Below are 15,281 nucleotides of genomic sequence, written 5' to 3'. Positions count from 1 at the left end.
TGAGATTCGTTATCATCCCGGGAAAGCGAATGTAGTGGCTGACGCTCTAAGCAGAAAGGAACGAGAACCAATTCGAGTACGAGCGATGAACATAAAAATTCGCATGAATCTCAACTCACAAATCAAAGAGGCTCAACGAGAAGCTCTTACTAAAGAAAACATAGGAAATGAAATAATGAAAAAGTATGAGAAGCAACTCGTTATACGGGAAGACGGAATTCGATATTTTGCAAACCGTATTTGGGTACCGAAGTTGGGTGGATTAAGGAAGTTGATATTGAATGAGGCACACAAGATAAGATACTCGATACATCCTGGAGTTGGAAAGATGTACCAAGATCTTAAGACGCATTATTGGTGGCCTAATTTAAAGACCTACGTTGCAACATATGTTGGGGAATGTTTAACTTGTTCCAAAGTTAAAGCAGAACACCAGAAGCCGTCAGGGTTACTTCAACAACCAGAAATCCCAGAATGGAAATGGGATGGTATTACCATGGATTTCATCACAAAGTTACCTAAGACTGCCTGGGGTTATGACCCCATTTGGGTAATAGTCGATCGTCTCACCAAATCTGCACATTTCTTGCCTATAAAGGAAACGGATAGGATGGAGAAACTATTACGACTGTACATAAAGGAAATTATTTCAAGGCATGGAATACCTATTTCCATTATATCCGATCGTGATAGTAGATTTACATCAAAGTTCTGGCAATCACTACAGGAAGTCCTGGGAACTCGTTTGGATATGAGCACCGCATATCATCCACAAACCGATGGGCAGAGTGAAAGAATGATTTAGACTCTTGAAGACATGCTCAGAGCATGTGTGATCGATTTTGAAAACGGATGGGATAAATATCTACCATTAGCAGAATTCTCGTATAATAATAGTTATCATGCGAGCATTAAAGCTGCACCATTCGAAGCACTATATGGAAGGAAGTGTAGATCCCCTATCTGTTGGAACGAAGTAGGAGATCGACAATTAACTAGTCCCGAGATCATCCATGAAACTACTGAGAAGATAGTGCAAATCAAGGAGAGATTGAAAACAGCCTGTAGTCGCCAAAAGAGCTATGCCGATGTCCGAAGGAAACCATTAGAGTTTCAGATCGGTGACATGGTTATGTTAAAGGTGTCACCTTGGAAAGGTGTAATACGTTTTGGAAAAAGAGGTAAACTGAACCCAAGGTATGTAGGCCCGTTCAAGATCATCGAACGCATTGGACCGGTAGCTTATCGACTCGAATTACCACAACAACTCGCCGGAGTACATAATACATTTCACGTTTCAAACCTTAAGAAGTGTCTTGCAAAGGAAAACCTCACCATTCCTCTTGAAGAAATCCAAGTCAACGAGAAACTACAATTCATAGAAGAACCAATCGAAATCATGGACCGTGAAGTTAAACAACTCAAGCAGAGCAACATACCAATCGTTAAGGTTCGTTGGAATGCTCGAAGGGGTCCCGAGTTTACTTGGGAATGAGAGGATCAGATGAAACAAAAGTACCCACATTTGTTTCCCGAGAACGCAAAATAGGTACAACTTTAAAATTTCGGGACGAAATTTATTAACGGGTAGGTACTGTAATGACCCTGAATTTTCTGATCGTTCTATACTTATAAGACTAATTTTTACATAAATTAAAACTAACCAACATGATAAGCAATCCCAATTTGTTTAGACTTATGTTTTTTTTTGAAAAGAGTTTTACACAACGTTTGACAGTCCAATTTGACCGATGATATCACGAACTATATAACACACGATAATTATACGATTATGTATATATACATATTTAACTTGATTTAAGGATGGTTTAACATTTCATTGTGAACTAACAACAATGAGTTATAAGTATACTTTGAGACCACTAACTTAAGTTTTCAAAACGATAACTATATGTAACGTTCTTTGACATATATACTTACAATCTATAATGTGTTGGTGATTTATGTCACCAATATGATTTAAGTATAATGGGTTTAATTTGAAACCAAAATAATCTTGATAAATATCGAACAAGTTTGGGAAGTGTGGAGTGCACACCTGTTTGAACTTATCTTGATTATGACGGGGGTTTGGGGGCTGCGCCCCCGATAAGCGGGGTCCAAGGGGTGGCAACCCCTGGCGGGGTCCAAGGGGCAGAGCTTAAAATTTTATTTTCGGCCCGGGTTGTCCCAAAATAAAAGTCCAGTTTTGAGCTTCTTTTACCGTATCATACCCAGCATCTATACGTATTTACTATTGGTAAATACACATCAAATCCACATCCTTATCAGCCTTAGATCTGCCCTAGATAAGAGGGAATCTTATTTGTAAGCTAGCATACATTATTACTCAAAAATTCAACACAAAAATTTGTCCTTGTTCCCTCAACAACCAGACTGTCCTATAAGTATCACCATCACCTTGGTTTTTCATTTCATTTTTACAACCATCTTTCTCTAACCAAAAACACACTCTTAGGAACTCTAAGTGTTCTTCACAATCTCAGCAAATACTCATGAAGAACTAGCTTCGAGAACAACCTATAATCATCATAAGAAAGTTTAATCAAGATTATTTCCTATCTTTTCCAGTAGCCTTATCCAAGTAACTTGAGGTAGTAACCTTATTCATAATCTTATTCGATTCATATTTATATAGCTATCTTATTTTGTGTTATAAAATTTTTAACAACAAGAACATAGTTTGAATGATTTCAAACCTGTTCGCAAACTAAATAGATCCTTCTAACTTAACTTTTAAAACAAAATCGGGTATCCGAAGCTAGTTTAGCTACGAAATTAATTAGAGTAAAACTAAACTAATCATATCTTTGCTAATTAATATTATGATTTGATTTTATATATTTCAGGACCACCCATAAACAACACGAGAAGATTAATCATAAGACCTCATGATTGTACGCAACACATCATTTGACAACACGGTACTTTATGTACGCAACACGTCATTTGACAACATGGTACCATGGGTCGAGATTAATTCTGATCAATACGAATACGATGGGGTCTTTATTTATTTTATTGAGCAACTAATTGTGGACCATTAACAACAGACTGCTAACTACGGACTAAGAAAATATTAAAAGTATTATAAGTATATATATATATGTAACGATTACTTGAAAAGAAAATATGTTGATATATTATATATATGGTTAGGTTCGTGATATCAATCGGAGACCAAGTCGTGTTATATATCTTCAAGGCAAAAGTGAGTATATAGTCCCACTTTTAAACTCTAAATATTTCGGGATGAGAATACATGCATTTTATGATTTACGTTATGGACACAAGTGATTAAAAATATATATTCTACGTTGAGTTGTACCACTGGCATACCTCCCTGTAACTTGGTAACTACTATTTACATGCGGTATTGTAAACGCGAATCCTGTTGATAGATCTATCGGGCCTGACAACCCCAACCGGACTGGATGATCAGTATTCAACGGTTGCACAGTACTTCGTTTTGGTGACTACACTTGGTACGGTGTAGTAAGATTTCATAATAAAGGGAATATGCGACGTTGATTAAATGTTAAGTATGGTTATCAAGTGCTCAACAACTTAGAATATTTTTTATTAAAACGTTTATATATGAAATCTTGTGGTCTATATTTATAACGCTGCCGGCATTAAACCTATATCTCACCAACTTTATGTTGACATTTTAAGCATGTTTATTCTCAGGTGATAACTAAAAGCTTCCGCTGTAACATGTTGAATTTAAGCAAGATCTTGAGTATGCATATTTGTGTCAAAAATAAAACTGCATATCGGAGAATTTGTAATGTAAAATACGTTGGAAATCGTGTTGTTATCATCACATGTAAAATTTGTAAGGCTAAGATTATCGCTATACGATAATCATTATTATGTTGTTTAAACCTTATATTTGTAATAAAAGCTATGGTTTGTATTGTAAAAACGAATGCAGTTTTTGAAAAACGTCGCATATAGAGGTCAATACCTCGCGATGAAATCATATGTTATTGTATTCGTCCTTATGGTTAAGGTCGGGTTATGACATTAATTAAATGTATTCATTTTGTATAAAAATATTAATAAAGTTATATTAATATATATTTGGTTAATATTGTATTAAAATACTTAATTTGTTATATATGAATATCTATATACAAATGTTAATAATAAAAAATTATATTAGGATTTATATATGATGACAACATATATTTATATATTAATTGTTACATTTTATATATAGTTTAGTTAATATCATTTTAACAAAAATATAGTGATATGTATTATTAATATTATTGTAATGTATTTTTATGTAAAAATATATATTTGTCATAATACTAATAATGATACTTATGATAATAATAATGGTGATGATAATAGTAGTAATAATAGTAGTAACAATATTTATTTTAGTACAAATGGTAGTTTTAGTAAAAAGATAATTTACTATAATAATATAATGATAAAAATAACAATGTTAATAATAATAATTAGATTTATCATAAGCTTCGTGTTCATAATCGTATTCATAACTGCACCTGTATTCCTATAATTATAACTATTTTCCATAATTTATCATATCACTTTTATTATTAAGTTCGTAATATGAATGTTGTTAACGGGTTCATAATCATATTAATGCTATTAATCAATATAATACAATAAATATAGTACTAACAATAATAATAATAATAATAATAATAATAATAATAATAATAATAATAATAATAATAATAATAATAATAATAATAATAATACTAATACTGGTAATAATACTAATAATAACTATAATAATAATAATAATACTTAATGATAATATTATTACCTAGATAAATGATAATAAACTTTTTATTTCTAATTCTTATGAAATAATAACAATTATCATAATAATAACAAAAATCAATGATAATAAAAATTATAATAATAATGATAATAATAATAATAGATATATTAGAAAACTACCTCAATGTAATGAGCCTTTAAAAAAATAGACGCCCACGCCAGGGCTCGAACCCGAGACCTCTCGATAACACACCCACTTCCTAACCATTGATCTGTCACTGCATTTCTGTTTGATATCGATACTTAAATATACTTATACGTTTGTTTTTCTGTTTCATATGTCTTCTTCTTCCTCTTGTAATCCCATCGCCCAGGATTATATATTATCAAAATAACGAATAAAATTTTGTTGAAGGCTTATAATTATTCAGTAAAATATATGAGTTTGGATTCTTGATTAAAAACGAAAAATAAAAAAATATATAAAAGAACCAACCTTCTGTTCGACGCTGTTAACATATATATAAAAAATATTGATTGTACAATTGAGAACGTTTTAGATAAATCTTCCAATACAAATTGTGTTTCAAATAACGCCCTAAAACTTTATAAATTGTTAATTTAACTTGAATTGAAATGATTAACACGAATTCACTTAATGAACAAAGTTTGACTTTTAAATCCAAAAACTTTGACTCTAAAGTTGAAGCTTGTTAGGAAGAATTGAAATATAAGATTTTGCAGAAAGATCACTTAGAGTATTCCTAACAAAACCTCATTAACACTTTTTTTTAAAAATTGATTAAAAATTGAATTTTGACTAACGAGTTGATTAACAGAGACGAACGAGCTGTTTCCTTTTTTTTTATATTTCTTTGGCAGATGCAATTACAAGGTATATATCTGATAATAATGGTTGCAATCGAATGATTGGAACAGAAAAAATAGACTTGATCGATTTTTTTTGTAAGCTTGTGATGGTGGGAAATCGACTATAGAGTCACGAGTAGATAGATTACAGAAAAAATATACTGACAAAGATAGGAGACAGGTGGTACGCGTAATTTTTGTCCTTTTTATATATATTTACTTAATTTTATTAATTAATAAATTTATTAATAATAATAAGAATGTTAATATTATTAATAATGATAAATTTAAGGTACTAATAATAATAACAAATATATTAATAATAATAATGATTAATAAAAATAGAAACACCAATAATAATAATAATAATAATAGTATTACTAATATTATAAATGATAAAAGCAATAGGTTGTATTATTTTCTAATAATCGCAATTACAATAATGATAATAGTATTAGTATTACATAATGGAAATGGAAATAATAATATTTAATAATATTACTAATATTAATCATATAACTAAAATTATAATTTCACTACTAGTTATAATAATAATGATATTGGTAATGATAATAATAATATTAGTGATTTTAATAGTAATTAAATATATTAAATTTTATATTTATATATATTATATGGTAATATTAGTGGTACTGATATTAATATTAATATCAATATTTATTTATTTTAATCATAATGGAAATAATAATAATAATCATAATATTTATAATTCTAAATAATAGTTATACCAACAATAATTATAATACAAATACATAATGATAACAATTATAATAACTGATAATATTTAGATTACAATTATAACTGATAATATATATATATATATATATATATATATATATATATATATATATATATATATATATATATATATATATAACTGATATTGATTTTGATATTAGTGTTAGTATTATAATGAAAGTAATAACATGGTTATTATATCGACTATATTCTTAACTTGTATTTACACTTTATATATACAATTTATTAATTATGTAGTATTTAATAATTATATATATAGTAGCTTACATTGAGTAATAAATTCTTACATATATACATATTATAATAATTATCTATATCTATAGAAATCATATATATATATATATATGAATTCATTTTAAGTACAACATAATGATTTTATATCTTATTTTACATATTTAATTTTTAAATGTTTAAATTATAATTTATAATATCAAATTATTATATATAATACATTTATGTATATATACATATTTATTTACAAATAATTGTTCGTGAATCGTCGGGATTAGTCAAAGGTCAAATGTATACATGAACACAGTTCAAAGGTTTTGAGACTTCAACATTACAGACTTTGCTTATCGTGTCGAAACCATATAAGATTCAAGTTTAAATTTGGTCGGAAATTCCCGGGTCATCAAAGTTATGTTGGTGCTTATGATGGTTATTATGATGACGGAGGTTATGATAATGGTTATATGAATGATTTTGTTCCCGTGGATCAACCTTGTGATTATGGTCCCATTTCTAATTTTGACTCTTTTGGTCAACCAATGGACTATTTTTATGAGGGGGATAACTCGACATGGGATTCTTCTCAATTTCAATTTCAAAATCAACAACAAGAGGAGATTGATCCGAATTTACTAAAGTTATTCTCAGACGTTGTGAGAACCCACCTTAACCGTATGGAGGCTCTAGTTCAAGAAAGAAGAGATTTGAGAGAAATGTTAGAAATTCAACACGCTTCATTTCAAAGCTTAGAGAAAACCGTGTGTTCCATGCTCCCTTTACTTGAAGATTTTGTACCCACTACCATTTCACCACCCACCTCACCCGTAGTCTCTACTTCTTGGTCAAGAAATTGGGTCTTTTATAATGATGATGATGATGATATCTTTTATGCCAAGACCGACGTAGTAGAGATTGCACAAGTACCCGAATCTTTGATAACCAATGATGAAGATGAGGATGAAGATGATGAGAAGGATAACGATGAATATGAGGATAGTGAAGACGACGAAGAGGATTAAGATTATGAGGATGATGAAAGTGATGAGGAAGATGACGAATTGATTGAAGCTTTATTAACGCCCAATGTTTTTAAAGTCTATGATAATCCACTCGAGGTTGGTGAAGATGTTTGTGATAAGGATAATGATGAAGGTGAAGAAGATGGTAATGAGTATGAAGAAGTTAGTGAGAGTGATGAGGAAGATGATGAAGTGAGTGAAACTTTGCCATCACCCAACGTTATTACAATCCATGATAATCCACCTGGTAATGGAAAGTATGATAGTGATGATGATAGTGAATATGATAATGATGATGGAGATGAGGTTGAGAATATCATACCCGAAACTTTCAAAGTGTATAACAATCCTCTCGGGTATGGTATAGATGATTTTAAGGAGGTTTTGCAACCCGGGGTTGATGATCCGTGTTTGTGTGAGCCGATTAAGAAAGCGAACCTCGTGTTCAAAACCGTGTTTGGAAGAAAGTCAATTGTTGACTCTTGGGTTGGTTCAATCTTCTTCATGCAAATGAAGAAGATTATTCTCTTCTTATACAACACCCGAGGGGTTAATGATTGGCTCACTCTCTTGATTCGTGGAACTTTTTCCACTGATTTCACATGTTGTCCGATAAAGTGTGGGGGGAACTACCCCGATAAGGAATGTTGAGAAGACGGGGACAAGTCAAGATAAAGACTCGTTAATCAAAATCAAAGCTAAAGGAAGTATGGCGATGCGGATATGTGATGATAACTTCATGCAATTTGACAATTACTTGTGGAAATGGCCTTTAGTCTCGGGTACTTCTATCTCTTTTCCAATTTTGCCCACTCGAATTTATTACTTTATTTTGATTTCATGTAATGAGGGCATTACATGATGTCAAATGTGGGGGGAGAGATAAATTCTCGTGGACTTAACTTTAAACAAAATTATGACCTTATTTTTAAAATTTTCCTAAGTGTTTTGTTGAATTGTTGAAAAGTTTTGGTCAAAATTAAGCCATAACTTACCTTGTTTTGAATGGTTAAAGTTCCATTCATTTTTGGTTCCAAGTTTCAACTTCAATGGTTAAAGTTCCATTCAAGTGTGGGGGAAGTAAAGTCTTCCCGATTTCAAAAATTCGGTGGTTAAAGTCCACCCTCTTATGTCTCAAAAATAAACTTGAATGGTTAATTCACTTGGTGTATGAGACTTCCTAATCTATACCATTTTACATTTAGCTATGCTAAGTGTCGTGGGAAGAGGAACCTTGAGCTTCACAAAGTGCTATCCTTTTTAGGAGCAATGGCTTCGTGCTAGTGTTGCTAGACAACACAACCCATAGCCAAAAGCTATGGCACCCTTACGCTTGCAATTAACAGAAAGGTAGTAACTACTTCCAACCTTTTCTAAAAATAAGCATAAAAGCTTGTTATGTGGGAAGTAGATAAGCATAATCTCATTTTGGAAGTAAAGTCTTCCAAGTTATGTTTGTTCCAAACTTGGAAGTAAAGTCTTTCAAGTTTTGTTTGTTCCAAGCTTGGGAGTAAAGTCTCCCAAGTCAAGCTCGATTATTTGAAAGGAAGTTAAAGTCTTCCTAGTGCTTCAAAAATTTGGAATTGGCGGACTCTCTTATTTAGCCACGTGGGGCCCTAATTCCACGAACCTCCGTCAATGCTTTCGCCCTACTATGAGAGAAACCATAGAGTTGTGATAGAAAGCTTGATGAGTGCCGGTTACCCCATGCCCAGGTAACCAAATAAAAGTGGGGTACCCAGTCCCATACCTTTGGCACACCCACCTTCACCCTATATTTGGAATTGAGGATCATTCTTGGAATTGATGAAAAATAGGTGTTTTGGGGGCAAGGAGGCGGAAGAGGGATAGCCATCGCGGGTTGATGAGGTGAGCATTCTTTTTGGAAGCGTATTCTTTACGATGTATTTCATGATTAGTGGTGATGTGCACGATATTCATGGCCCTTATTCATTTTGGGGTGCATTTTATATTTTTTTTTAGTACATTTTGAGCTTGTTTGAGTTAGTTTATGCTAGATTGAGATTGATTTGTTTGATGAGTTTATGGCTATCCTGTGAATCCTACATATTTAGTCAAGGTCAAGGCGGTCTCGTTCGTTCTTGTGAAGATTTGATACTTTGTGATTATTGTTTGATGACTTTCTCGTAAATTAAGTTGACTTTGATCGGGGACATGATTGGTTCGGGTAGACTTAGGCTTGAAATGTGATTGTGTTAGTATTTGAGGATTGAAGATTTGAAGATGTTCTAGTTGAAGAGATTGTTTGAAGTTGATGATGTTATTGCTCGAAGTTTTGAGTTTGAGAAGATTGAAGATTGTTTTTAATTGTTGATTGAAGAGTTTACCCAAGTCTCAAGTTCAAGTGATGATTTGAAGAATGGCAAGTGCTTTGAGGTAATACTTTGCATTTTGGCCATATTTATTTGAAATGCAAGTTTGGTTTGATCTTTATTACATTTAAGCTTGAGACTACTAGTTTGGGTATCGATGGTTGAGTTTAGAGTGCTTGATCCTATATTGCTTGAGGACAAGCAATGTTCAAGTGTGGGGGATTTGATATTGCTCAAAATATACATATTTATCTTTGTAATATCTCCCCACTTTCGTGGCATTTCGATACGGGTTGTGATGATTAGTGAGCGGTTTGTGATATTTAGTTGTTTAGGGAAAAAAGCAGTCTAAAAGTTAATATTTATGCTAAGGAATCAACCCTTGGGCTAAAGGAATGAACCTAGTGAAGTTTTAGAGTGAAAATGAAGTTCCACGGTCAAAAGCGGCTCTCCTAAGGTCAAAAGCGACGCTCCTATGTGCTAAAACGTGTATTAAAAAGTCAGTGACCAAAAGCAGCGCTCTCAGCCTCAAAAGCGGCGCTTTCAGGTCAAAAGCGGCGCTTTTAGTCTATTGCGACGCACCCAAAAGCGGCGCACCTACCCCTATTGCGGCACTCCTAGAGCTGATTCAGCCAGAAAATTCAGCCGACCAATAAAAGCAAATTTGGGGTTTTTGAGTGAGAGAGCTGCTTCCTTAGGGCCGTTTTGGAGCCCTAAAAGGGTTCCAATCATGATTCCATCAAGATGAAGTCCAAGTTCATGCTCCCAACTCCAATTCCATGAAGATTAGTGATAGATTCACATCATCCATTCTCCATTTTAGTGTTTCTTCTCCATTTTGGGTTGTAATCTCCACTTTACTTTACTCATTTTGCACTCATTAGTTGTAATCTTTGTTTTTCTTCATCTAGCTTTGAACTAATTACTTGTAATCACTCAAGATGATGTTTATTGATGTTTTGATGCTTATTGCTAGTGTAATCTTTGCTATGTTTGGCTAAATCATTTGTGTTTGCTTATCTATGAATCTCTAATGCATAAGATTAGCCCTTAATCAATTGAATAATGTTGTTTGAATGAATTACATGATCATGTGTTGTTGAGTTAGCTAAAGATCCATTGCTATGAGTTTGTTTTAGGCTTGACTTTGATTACATATGTTGAGTAGCTCTCTTAGTGATTTGAGAAGTGAATCAATGTGTGCTTCAACACCTTAGGTGATCTAGACAACTAGCTTAGGAATTGCAAGTGATTATGTTCTTGATCTAGGTTGGTTTTCAATTGGCCTTTAGTCAACATAGTAGTGCCGATTATCTTAAGTGATTTCGATAATTGGGGGTTTTAAGTGATTTTAACCCAAGCTCAATCTCAATGACCAAATCATGCTTAACTCGATCTTAGAATACAATGCTTATGTGAATTCGTGGACTGTTATTCGATTTGAGGTTTAGTAGTGATGCTAAACATTTAATAGTTCAACAACTAGTGCGATAGCAAATTGGGTAAAACGGGTCAATCCAAGCTTAGAGAGGATTAGGTAAGTGAACACTACTTAGTTAATTTGTTTTAAGTCTTAAAACTTCACTACTTGTTTCTTGTTACTAGTTTAATTGATAAATTTAGGATTGTTTAATTGTGCAAGTTTTAGTTGTTAGTTGATATCAATCGAAACCTCCCCCCCCCCCAACCCCAATCAAACAAACCCTAGGACAATTAATAGTTTCAATTATCCGACTTACACCGCTCTCTTGGGACGATCTTGAAACGAATACTTACATTAAAGTACTATAATGACCGGGTTCTAAGTGCTCTTTAGTTGTGTGTGCATATTTGTAGTGTTTGAATCTTGTATAAATTTAGAGGGTAAAAGATGTATTGTTACGCATGCATCACACGGTTACAACACTATATGCTGTTTTAAAACAAGTTTGCATTCATAAAAAGATAATGTTTTTACCAACGTCGAATGTTTTATAAAAGGTAACGTGCTTCTACAAATAGAAAGCGTTAACATAAGTACGTGACACTAAGGTCATTACAAAAATCATAGTTTAAATGTAACATAAGTTTTGAATGCAAAGTAAAAGTTCCATGATTGAGACATCTCTAAGCAATGTAGCAGGAGTCTAACGCAGCAAGTCTATAACAGCGAGTCTAATACAGCGGAAGCAACAAACGTCTAAGCACCTGAGAAATAACATGCTTTAAAATGTCAACACGAATGTTGGTGAGCTATAGTTTTATTGTAATCAACAATGTAATGTAGACAACGAGATTTCATATTTAAAACAGTATGAAAAGTATATGCTTAACCGTGGTCACTTGGTAACTAACTTAACGTAAAATCATATATCACCCCCTAAAAGTACACTTGGCGAGTGCGTTAAAACAGACGAAGTATTAAACACCCGTTAAATGCTAGCGCGACTAGCACGAGTGGGGATGTCAATCCCTATGGATCCATATCTAAGATTCGCGTTCACCGGTTCATAGACCAATGACTAAACGTTACCGAGCTAAGGGGAAAGTTTATGCCGTTATGTCACCCACACATATATAAAGTTAAAGTACTCGTGTCTAGTATGTTAAAACATAAAAAGTGCACGTATTCTCAGTCCCAAAAATAGGTAAAGTAAAAAGGGCGCTATAACTCACAGTGAATGTGCGGTAAAGTCAATACGAATAAGTAAGCAAGTAGTAAGTCGGTCCGAAAGGTCCTCAACCTAAGCAAAGGTTACTAAGTCAATAAATCGTCTCCAAAAGTTTAAAAGTAAATAAGTTAAGTGTTAAATATCATCATCATCATCATACGTAAAAGATAAAGTAAGTTTTCAACAAGAATAGAGATCGAAACAAAGGGCTGACTTCGATCAGCTGCTACAACCTTTATACAAACTGAAATGACGCGCGGTCAGTGGCCAAGGCTCTTTATGTGAGTCCTCTTACCGCTGTCAAATTTTCAGATCCTAACTCGATGTCGTTTGACCGTGGCGACGGTTCAAGCGCGAGTAGGTCAGAAATTTCAGCACGTCGTTACGAAGGCGTAGTGATTTTCGGAAGGCTATAAATCCTAAACCGTATATCGAATTTAGGCGAGTCTTAAACGAAAAGTCATCTACTCGAACCGAAATATCAGGAACTCAACTTTATAGCAGTCTCAGGAGTCTGATCAGACCCTGAAAAATAGAAAATAAGTGCTCTGGTGGGTTTCTTGGTGTTTGATGCTCATCACGGTTCTCATCCTTGATGCGTATAAGCCTCAAGTGTACAACTCTTAATGTTTTAGCATCACTTTAACCAAGGTTTAACCATCAACACACAATGTCAAGACTAAAAAAATAAATACAACTCATTTGAGAGTTTGAGCAAGATGATGAACCAAAGTTACATCAAGTTCTTAGTTTCGACATAAGTACAAGTTCTATTAAGCTATAATCTTTGATTCAAACTAAATGAGCAAGACCTTAAGTTATAGAACTTAGATCTTAGCTAAATATTGAAGACCTTAGACTAGAAAGTCTAGATCTTATGTTCTAGGTGAAACCCTAACTTATAGAACTTAGACTTTCAACTTACAAAATCTTAAGTTATAAAACTTAGATTCTTACAAGGGAAAATGAATGTAAGCTTATGAGCTTTTGTTTAAACAAGTTAGATGATCATAAGTTACATAACTTAGATCAAACCAAATAATGAAACCCTAAGCTAGAAAGCTTGGATTTCTTAACAATACTTATGAGATTTCAAGCTAGAAAGCTAGTATCTTTATTTAACCAAATCACAAATTACAAAAGTGAAGTAAAACAATATTAAAGAAGATCATAAGTTAAATAACTTGATCTTACCTAACTTTTTGTAGAAACCTCAAGTTAGAAAGCTTGGATTTCTAATGTTCTTGAAGATCTCTAAAGTAAAAGTTAGATCTACAAGTTACATCAAGATCATAAACATAGGTTTTGATCTTTTAACATAAATAAAGAGATCTTAAGCTATACAGCTTAAATCTAACAAGATAATGAAGATTAAAAGCTAAAAAGCTTGAATCCTTCATGTTCTTGAAGACTTTCAAATCAAATTTTGAAACTACAAGATGTATGAAGATTCAAGTCACAAAACTTGAATCCTACAATAATAATGATGATGATTTCGTGATTAAGGAAAGAAAAGAAGAAGAAATAAAGTTTAAACTTACAAGTTCTTCAAGGTTTTAGTGTGAGAAAGTTAGAGAGAAAAACTAGAGAGCAAAGTGTGTGTTTTGTGAAATGAAATGAGAGTTTAAAAAAAATGGAGTGGTGGTGGTGAGCAATAAAGGCTGACGGCCAAAGGGGTGTGTGGGGGGGACCATTGGCTTGGCATGGGTGGTGGTACAATTGTGATGCTAGCATATTGGGTGGCATGGGGTATGAAGTTAAAACATGTAAGTATTTGTACATAAGCATGCTAGTTACTTGTCTTTTAATTTAATGGGTTTTGTCTTTAATTACATGGGCTAACTAACCCATTAATTAGTCCACTAAAATGAGTCCATTAACTTGAGTAGGGTGGGCCTTTAATAAGCTAAGTCCATTAAGGTGTTAAGCCCACTAATACTAACTAGTGTACATTAGTAAACACTAAGCGTAATTAATAAACCATCAAGCCAAGTAATTGTCATTAATAAATAACAATTATGATTAAGTAGTTATAACGCTCCAATTATGACAAAAGGTTAACGTGTACCAAGTTCGTAGCTCGTTTTAAACGACAAGTGACACTAACGGTCATAAATGCATTCGAGGATCAAGTTAAGTCATTAAGCACTTAATAACACATTTTAAAATATTAACTAAAGTAATTAACATGAATTATGATCCCAGAATATATTCTAACTCAGTACGCACAAATACACAGTTTCATGAAAGTATAAAATATAATTATAAGTCAAAAAAGTTGGGTCGTTACATTACCCACTGTCATAACCCGTCCTTAACCCTAAGAACGAGTTAGATAACGTATGATTTCATTGCGAGGTATTGACCTCTATATGAGACATTTTTAAAAGAAAACTGCATATATTTTACATTACAAACCACAAATCTTATTTTTGATACAAGCTTTAGACGATAGAAAGATGATTATCGTTTAGCGATAATCTTCGATTTACAAACTTTACAAATAATGATAACAACACGATTTCTAGTATATTTTACAACACAAATCCTCGGGTATGCAGTTTTATTTTTGACACAAATATGCGTACGCAAGATCCTGCTCAAATTCAACA

Source organism: Rutidosis leptorrhynchoides, chromosome 2 (assembly GCF_046630445.1).
Source record: "Rutidosis leptorrhynchoides isolate AG116_Rl617_1_P2 chromosome 2, CSIRO_AGI_Rlap_v1, whole genome shotgun sequence".
In the NCBI taxonomy this organism is placed as follows: domain Eukaryota; kingdom Viridiplantae; phylum Streptophyta; class Magnoliopsida; order Asterales; family Asteraceae; genus Rutidosis; species Rutidosis leptorrhynchoides.
This window is presented reverse-complemented; position numbering follows the sequence as displayed.